This window comes from Arachis ipaensis, chromosome B9 (assembly GCF_059453495.1).
Source record: "Arachis ipaensis isolate K30076 ecotype BB chromosome B9, ASM5945349v1, whole genome shotgun sequence".
NCBI classification, from domain to species: Eukaryota; Viridiplantae; Streptophyta; class Magnoliopsida; order Fabales; family Fabaceae; genus Arachis; species Arachis ipaensis.
The window spans coordinates 89,631,662-89,640,407 of record NC_142444.1 but is presented as its reverse complement, the minus strand read 5'-3'; the positions used below and the strand labels follow the sequence as shown (position 1 = coordinate 89,640,407).

Here is an 8,746-nt window from a genome sequence, read left to right as displayed (position 1 = left end):
AAGCACCTTTCAGAAATTTTCGAACAAGAAGAGGAGATGGCAGCCGAAAATAATAATAATGCAAGGAGGATGCTTGGTGACTTTACTGCACCTAATTCTAATTTACATGGAAGAAGCATCTCCATCCCCACCATTAGAGCAAACAATTTTAAGCTGAAACCTCAATTAGTTTCTCTGATGCAGCAGAACTGCAAGTTCCATGGACTTCCATCTGAAGATCCTTTTCAGTTCTTAACTAAATTCTTGCAGATCTGTGATACTGTTAAGACTAATGGAGTAGATCCTGAAGTCTACAGGCTTATGATTTTCCCATGTGTTGTAAGAGACAGAGCTAGAGTGTGGTTGGACTCTCAGCCCAAAGATAGCCTGAACTCTTGGGATAAGTTGGTCACGGCTTTCTTAGCCAAGTTCTTTCCTCCTCAAAAGTTGAGCAAGCTTAGAGTGGATGTTCAAACCTTCAAACAGAAAGAAGGTGAATCCCTCTATGAAGCTTGGGAGAGATACAAGCAACTGACCAAAAAGTGTCCTTCTGACATGCTTTCAGAATGGACCATCCTAGATATATTCTATGATGGTCTGTCTGAATTAGCTAAGATGTCATTGGATACTTCTGCAGGTGGATCCATTCACCTAAAGAAAACGTCTGCAGAAGCTCAAGAACTCATTGACATGGTTGCTAATAACCAGTTCATGTACACTTCTGAGAGGAATCCTGTGGGTAATGGGACGCCTCAGAAGAAAGGAGTTCTTGAAATTGATACTCTGAATGCCATATTGGCTCAGAACAAAATATTGACTCAGCAAGTCAATATGATTTCTCAGAGTCTGAATGGAATGCAAGCTGCATCCAACAGTACTCAAGAGGCATCTGCTGAAGAAGAAGCTTATGATCCTGAAAACCCTGCAATAGTAGAGGTGAATTACATGGGTGAACCCTATGGAAACACCTATAATCCCTCATGGAGAAATCACCCAAATCTCTCATGGAAGGATCAACAAAAGCCTCAACAAGGCTTTAATAATGGTGGAAGAAATAGGTTTAACAATAGTAAACCTTTTCCATCATCCACTCAGCAATAGACAGAGAACTCTGAACAAAATACCTCTAATTTAGCAAACTTAGTCTTTGATCTATCTAAGGCCACTATAAGTTTCATGAATGAAACAAGGTCCTCCATTAGAAATTTGGAGGCACAAGTGGGCCAGCTGAGTAAAAGGATCACTGAAATCCCTCCTAGTACTATCCCAAGCAATACAGAAGAAAATCCAAAAGGAGAGTGCAAGGCCATTGATATAACCATCATGGCCGAATCCAAAGAGGAAGGGGAGGACGTGAATCCTAAGGAGGAAGACCTCCTGGGACGTCCAATGATCAATAAAGAGTTTCCCTTTGAGGAACCAAAGGAATCTGAGGCTCATCTAGAGACCCTAGGGATTCCATTGAACCTCCTTATGCCATTCATGAGCTCTGAAGAGTACTCCTCTTCTGAAGAGAATGAAGATGTTACTGAAGAGCAAGTTGCCAAGTTCCTTGGTGCAATCATGAAGCTGAATGCCAATTTATTTGGTAATGAGACTTGGGGAGATGAACCTCCCCTGTTCACCAATGAACTGAATGCATTGGATCAACTGAGATTGCCTCAGAAGAAACAGGATCCTGGAAAGTTCCTGATACCTTGTACCATAGGCACCATGACCTTTGAGAAGGCTCTATGTGACCTGGGGTCAGGAATTAACCTCATGCCACTCTCTGTAATGGAGAAACTCGGAATATTTGAGGTACAAGCTGCTAAAATCTCATTAGAGATGGCAGACAATTCCAGAAAACAGGCTTATGGACAAGTAGAGGACATATTAGTAAAGGTTGAAGGCCTTTACATCCCTGCTGATTTCATAATCCTAGATACTGGGAAGGATGAGGATAAATCCATCATCCTTGGAAGACCCTTCCTAGCCACAGCAAAAGCTGTGATTGATGTTAACAGAGGTGAACTAGTCCTTCAATTGAATGAGGACTCCCTTGAGTTTAAAACTCAAGGACATCCTTCTGTAAACATGGAAAAGAGGCACAATAAGCTTCTCTCAAAACAGAGTCAACCAGAGCCCCCACAGTCAAACTCTAAGTTTGGTGTTGGGAGGCGACAACCAAATTCTAAGTTTGGTGTTGAACTCCCATATCCAAACTCTAAGTTTGGTGTTAGGGAGTCTCAACAATGCTCTGAACATCTGTGAGGCTCCATGAGAGCCCACTGTCAAGCTATTGACATTAAAGAAGTGCTTGTTGGGAGGCAACCCAATTTTTATTTAATTATATTTTTATTAGTTATATGTCCTTATAGGTTCATGATCATGTGGAGTCAAAAAATAAATCAAAAAAATTGAAAACAGAATCAAAAAAAGCAGAAGAAAAATCACACCCTGGAGGAGGATCTTACTGGCGTTTAAACGCCAGTAAGGAGCATCTGGTTGGCGTTCAATGCCAGAACAGAGCATGGATCTGGCGTTGAACGCCAGAAACAAGCAGCATCCTGGCGTCCAGACGCCAGAAATGCACAGTGAAGAAGAGCTGGCGCTGAACGCCAGAAACAAGCATCTGGCTGGCGTTCAACGCCAGAAATATGCTGCATCTGGGCGTTGAACGCCCAAAACAAGCATCAGTTCGGCGTTTAAACGCCAGAATTGCATGCAAAGGCATTTTACATGCCTAATTGGTGCAGGGATGCAATTCCTTGACACCTCAGGACCTGTGGACCCCGTAGGATCATCTCAGCATCTGTGGACCCCACAGGATCCCCACCTACCACCACTCACTCTCTTCCCTCTTCTCAATGTTCATCCTCTCTTCCCAATAAACACTCTTCCCCAAAACTCTTCACCAATCACCTCAATCTCTCTTCCCTATCACCACTTCACCACTCACATCCATCCACTCTTCCCCATAAACCTACCTCATAAACTCCACCTACCTTCAAAATTTAAAATCAATTTCCCACCCAAAACCCACCCTTATGGCCGAACCTTACCCCCCCTCTCTTCCCTATATATAGCCCTCCATTCTTCCTCATTTTCACACAACACAACCCTCTCTTTCCCTTCTTGGCCGAATATACCTCTCCCTCCTCTCCTCCATATTTTCTTCTTCTTCTTCATCTATTCTTTCTTCTCTTGCTCGAGGGCGAACAATATTCTAAGTTTGGTGTGGTAAAAGCATAAGCTTTTTGTTTTTCCATTACCATTGATGGCACCCAAGACCGGAGAATCCTCTAAAAAAGGGAAAGGGAAGACAAAAGCTTCCACCTCCGAGTCATGGGAGATGGAAAGATTCATCTCCAAAGCTCATCAAGACCACTTCTATGATGTTGTGGCCAAGAAGAAGGTGATCCCCAAGGTCCTTTTCAAACTCAAGAGAAATGAGTATCTGGAGATCCGACATGAGATCCATAGAAGAGGTTGGGAAGTTCTAACAAACCCCATCCAATAAGTTGGCATCCTAATGGTTCAAGAGTTCTATGCCAATGCATGGATCACTAGGAACCATGATCAAAGTAAGAACCCGAACCCAAAGAATTATCTCACCATGGTTCGGGGGAAATACTTAGATTTTAGTCCGGAAAATATGAGGTTAGCGTTTGACCTGCCTATGATGCAAGGAGATGCACGCCCCTACACTAGAAGGGTCAACTTTAATCAAAGGTTGGACCAAGTCCTCATGGACATATGTGTGGAAGGAGCTCAATGGAAGATTGACTCCAAAGGCAAACCAGTTCAACTTAGAAGACTGGACCTAAAGCCTGTGGCTAGAGGATGGTTGGAGTTCATTCAACGCTCCATCATCCCCACTAGCAACCGATCTGAAGTTACTGTGGATCGGGCCATCATGATTCATAGTATCATGATTGGTGAGGAAGTAGAAGTTCATGAAGTCATCTCCCTTGAACTCTACAAAATAGCCGAAAAGCCCTCCCCCTTTGGCAAGGCTAGCTTTTCCTCATCTTATTTGCCATCTATGTTACTCAGCTGGAGCTTTTATAGAAGGAGACATTCCCATTGAGGAAGAGAAGCCCATCACTAAGAAAAGGATGGAGCAAACAAGAGAGCCCACTCATGGAGCTCAAGAAACACGTGAGGAAGCTCATCATCAAGAAATCCCTGAGATACCTCAAGGGATGCACTTTCTTCCACAAAACTATTGGGAGCTAATCAATACCTCCCTAGGAGAATTAAGTTCCAACATGGGACAACTAAGGGTGGAACATCAAGAGCACTCCATCATCCTTCATGAAATTAGAGAAGATCAAAAAGCAATGAGGGAGGAGCAACAAAGACAAGGAAGAGACATAGAAGAGCTCAAGGACATCATTGGTTCCTCAAGAAGTAAATGCCACCATCACTAAGGTGGACTCATTCCTTGTTCTTACATTCTCTGTTTTTCGTTTTCTTTATGTTAAGTGATTATCCATGTTTGTGTCTTATTACATGATCATTAGTATTTAGTAACTTTGTCTTAAAGTTATGAATGTCCTATGAATCCATCATCTCTCTTAAATGAAAAATGTTTTAATTCAAAAGAACAAGAAGTACATGAGTTTCGAATTTATCCTTGAACTTAGTTTAATTATATTGATGTGGTGACAATGCTTCTTGTTTTCTGAATGAATGCTTGAACAGTGCATATATATTTTGAAATTGTTGTTTAAGAATGTTAAATATGTTGGCTCTTGAAAGAATGATGACAAGGAGACATGTTATTTGATAATCTGAAAAATCATAAAAATGATTCTTGAAGCAAGAAAAAGCAGCAAAAAAAACAAAGCTTGCAGAAAAAAAAATGGCAAAAAAAAAGAGAGAAAAAGCAAGCAGAAAAAGCCAAAGCTCTTAAAACCAAAAGGCAAGAGCAAAAAGCCAATAGCCCTTAAAACCAAAAGGCAAGGGTAATAAAAAGGATCCAAGGCTTTGAGCATCAGTGGATAGGAGGGCCAAAAAGGAATAAAATCCTGGCCTAAGCGGCTAAACCAAGCTGTCCCTAACCATGTGCTTGTGGCGTGAAGGTGTCAAGTGAAAACTTGAGACTGAGCGGTTAAAGTCAAGGTCCAAAGCAAAAACAGAGTGTGCTTAAGAACCCTGGACACCTCTAATTGGGGACTTTAGCAAAGCTGAGTCATAATCTGAAAAGGTTCACCCAGTTATGTGTCTGTGGCATTTATGTATCTGGTGGTAATACTGGAAAACAAAGTGCTTAGGGCCACGGCCAAGACTCATAAAGTAGCTGTGTTCAAGAATTAACATACTGAACTAGGAAAATCAATAACACTATCTGAACTCTGAGTTCCTATAGATACCAATCATTCTGAACCTCAATGGATAAAGTGAGATGCCAAAACTATTCAAGAGGCAAAAAGCTACAAGTCCCGCTCATTTGATTGGAGCTATGTTTCATTGATAGTTTGGAATTTATAGTATATTCTCTTCTTTTTATCCTATTTGATTTTCAGTTGCTTGGGGACAAGCAACAATTTAAGTTTGGTGTTGTGATGAGCGGATAATTTATACGCTTTTTGGCATTGTTTTTAGTATATTTTTAGTAGGATCTAGTTACTTTTAGGGATGTTTTTATTAGTTTTTATATCAAATTTATATTTCTGGACTTTACTATGAGTTTGTGTGTTTTTCTATGATTTCAGGTATTTTCTGGCTAAAATTGAGGGACTTGAGCAAAAATCAGATTCAGAGGTTGAAGAAGGACTGCTGATGCTGTTGGATTCTGACCTCCCTGCACTCAAAGTGGATTTTCTGGAGCTACAAAACTCAAAATGGCGCGCTTCCAATTGCGTTGGAAAGTAGACATCCAGGGCTTTCCAGAAATATATAATAGTCCATACTTTGGCCGAGTTTAGATGACGTAAATAGGCGTTGAACGCCAGTTCTACGCTGCAGTCTGGAGTTAAATGCCAGAAACACGTCACAAGCCAGAGTTGAACGCCAGAAATACGTTACAAACTGGCGTTCAACTCCAAAAGAAGCCTCTGCACGTGGAAAGCTAAAGCTCAGCCCAAGCACACACCAAGTGGGCCCCGGAAGTGGATTTATGCATCAATTACTTACTTTTGTAAACCCTAGTAACTAGTTTAGTATAAATAGGACTTTTTACTATTGTATTTTCATCTTTGGAACATCTTTGGAAGATCCTGGATTGTATTTTTGATCCTGTGATCACGTTTGGGGGCTGGCTATTCGGCCATGCCTGGACCTTCATCACTTATATATTTTTAACGGTAGAGTTTCTACACTCCATAGATTAAGGTGTAGAGCTCTGCTGTTCCTCATGAATCAATACAAAGTACTACTGTTTTTCTATTCAATTCAACTTGTTCCGCTTCTAAGATATTCATTCGCACTTCAACATGAATGTGATGAACGTGACAATCATCATTATTCCCCCACGAACGCGTGCCTGATAACCACTTCCGTTCCACCTTAGATTGAATGATTATCTCTTGGATCTCTTAATCAGAATCTTCGTGGTATAAGCTAGATTGATGGCGGCATTCATGAGAATCTGGAAAGTCTAAACCTTGTCTGTGGTATTCCGAGTAGGATTCTGGGATTGAATGACTGTGACGAACTTCAAACTCGCGAGTGCTGGGCGTAGTGACAGACGCAAAAGGAGGGTGAATCCTATTCCAGTATGATCGAGAACCTCAGATGATTAGCCGTGTTGTGATAGAGCATTTGGACCATTTTCACAAGAGGATAGGATGCAGCCATTGACCACGGTAATGCCTCCAGATGATTAGCCATGCAGTGACAGCGCATCGGACCATTTTCACAGAGAGGATGAAAAGTAGCCATTGACAATGGTGATGTCCTTACATAAAGCCAGCCATAGAAATGAGTAGGACTGATTGGATGAAGACAGCAGGAAAGCAGAAGTTCAGAGGGACGAAAGCATCTCTATACGTTTATCTGAAATTCTCACCAATGATATACATAAGTATTTCTATCTTTATTCTCTGTTTATTATTATTTTCGAAAACTCCATAACTATTTGATATCCGCCTGACTGAGATCTACAAGATGACCATAGCTTGCTTCATACCAACAATCTCTGTGGGATCGACCCTTACTCACGTAAGGTTTATTACTTGGACGACCCAGTGCACTTGCTGGTTAGTTGTATCGAAGTTGTGAATGAAAAACAATTTATTAAGACGTGCGTACAGAGTTTTTGGCGCCGTTGCCTGAGATCACAATTTCGTGCACCAGGTAACATCCTTCTAATTCCTCTCTTCTTTTAGCTTTTGCTTATTGAATCTTATTTCTTTTGGTTGGTTTAGTTTAATTGGATTCTAGGCTTAGTTTAGAGCATTTTAGTTTTGATCATATGTTTTTAAGGAATAATATGTTTTGGGGTTGAAAACCTTTGATTGATATAATGCTTGGTGCCTTAGAAGCATTAAAATTTTGCACAAATACGGCAGTGTGCGTACGCACACACCTGTGCGGACGCACAATAGTCCCATTTCCATTGATGTGTGCATACGCATGCGTAGTCATGTACGTACACCCCAAATTGCGCTCCCTGTTAGGTGCACGCGCACAGTCCTATGTGTGTGCGCACAGTCCTATGTGTGTGCGCATGACCCTATTTCGCTCTGATTAAAAAAAATTTTCACCTTTTGTGTGTACGCACACACACCGAGCTATGCGTACACAGACATCCTAATTGCCTATCTGCCAGGTGCGTGCGCACATGCTTATGCGTACGCGCACCCTGCATTTTCCACCATGTGTGCGTATGCACACTTGTCCGTTCATACGCACAAGTGACTTTTTGGAAATTTTGTCTTCTCTTAATTCAGGTTCTTGCTTTTGTCCTGTTTTCTACTTATTCTAGTTAATTTTAATTGCATTTCAGTTAGATTTCAGTGATTATATTAGGATTAGATTAGTTTTTTGTTGCTTAAATGAGTTGCAAGTGTTTCTTTGATGATTAATTGGGTTGAATATTGATTGAAATTGGCTTGAAAGTTGATAGATATGTGCAATGTGCGTCAAGTGTTCAATGAAATGCTTGAATGAACCTTTAGTTTAATACATGTGTTGTAGCTACCATATGTGTTGGACTATACCCTTGTTGGGCATTCTAATTAAGAGTTGTGCACTTTTGAATCATTATATTATTTTGTGATTGAATTTCAGTAATGTACTTGTTTGTTACTTGAGTTACTAGCACCAAATCAACTTGAAAATATTACCATTGGATTTCATATTTGGTGGAACTTTTAACGAGTGCATTGAATATTAGTAAATTAAATTGAATTGCTTGCTCATCATAGTTTTCAAATCAATATAATCACATAACAAGATACTTGTTTGTTTTTAATACTTTGCATTTGTTTGAGTGACTTGATTTGATTCTTATCAAGCTTGTCACTTTTTGCAACAAGCACCTTGTCATTGTGGTTATTTCATTATTTTTGAAGATGAATCAATAGTTTTCTTTTCATCATTGAATTTGTCATTGTTGGTTGTGCTATTCTATACCGCTTTGCACTTTCACTTACACAATTTTAATATCCAATATTTCCAAAATTTAATTCACTTTAGTTGTGTTTGCCTAAGTTTGCTTGTGTTTTGATATTTGCTTATTCATTGCTTGCATCTTAGGCCGTTTAATTGAGAAACTCATTCTGAATTGTTGATTGTGTCATTGCCGTTTTAACCGACCAATGTGTGTGTTCTGACC

General features: G+C 40.3%; 1 non-coding gene across 1 annotated transcript; it reads right to left on the bottom strand.

The window, feature by feature from the left end:
* Positions 1 to 432: 432 nt before the first annotated feature.
* Positions 433 to 540, bottom strand: LOC148545407 (small nucleolar RNA R71). The gene has a single exon (XR_015900405.1). It is a non-coding gene; the product is annotated as a small nucleolar RNA R71 (small nucleolar RNA).
* Between the last annotated feature and the right edge of the window lie 8,206 nt (positions 541 to 8,746).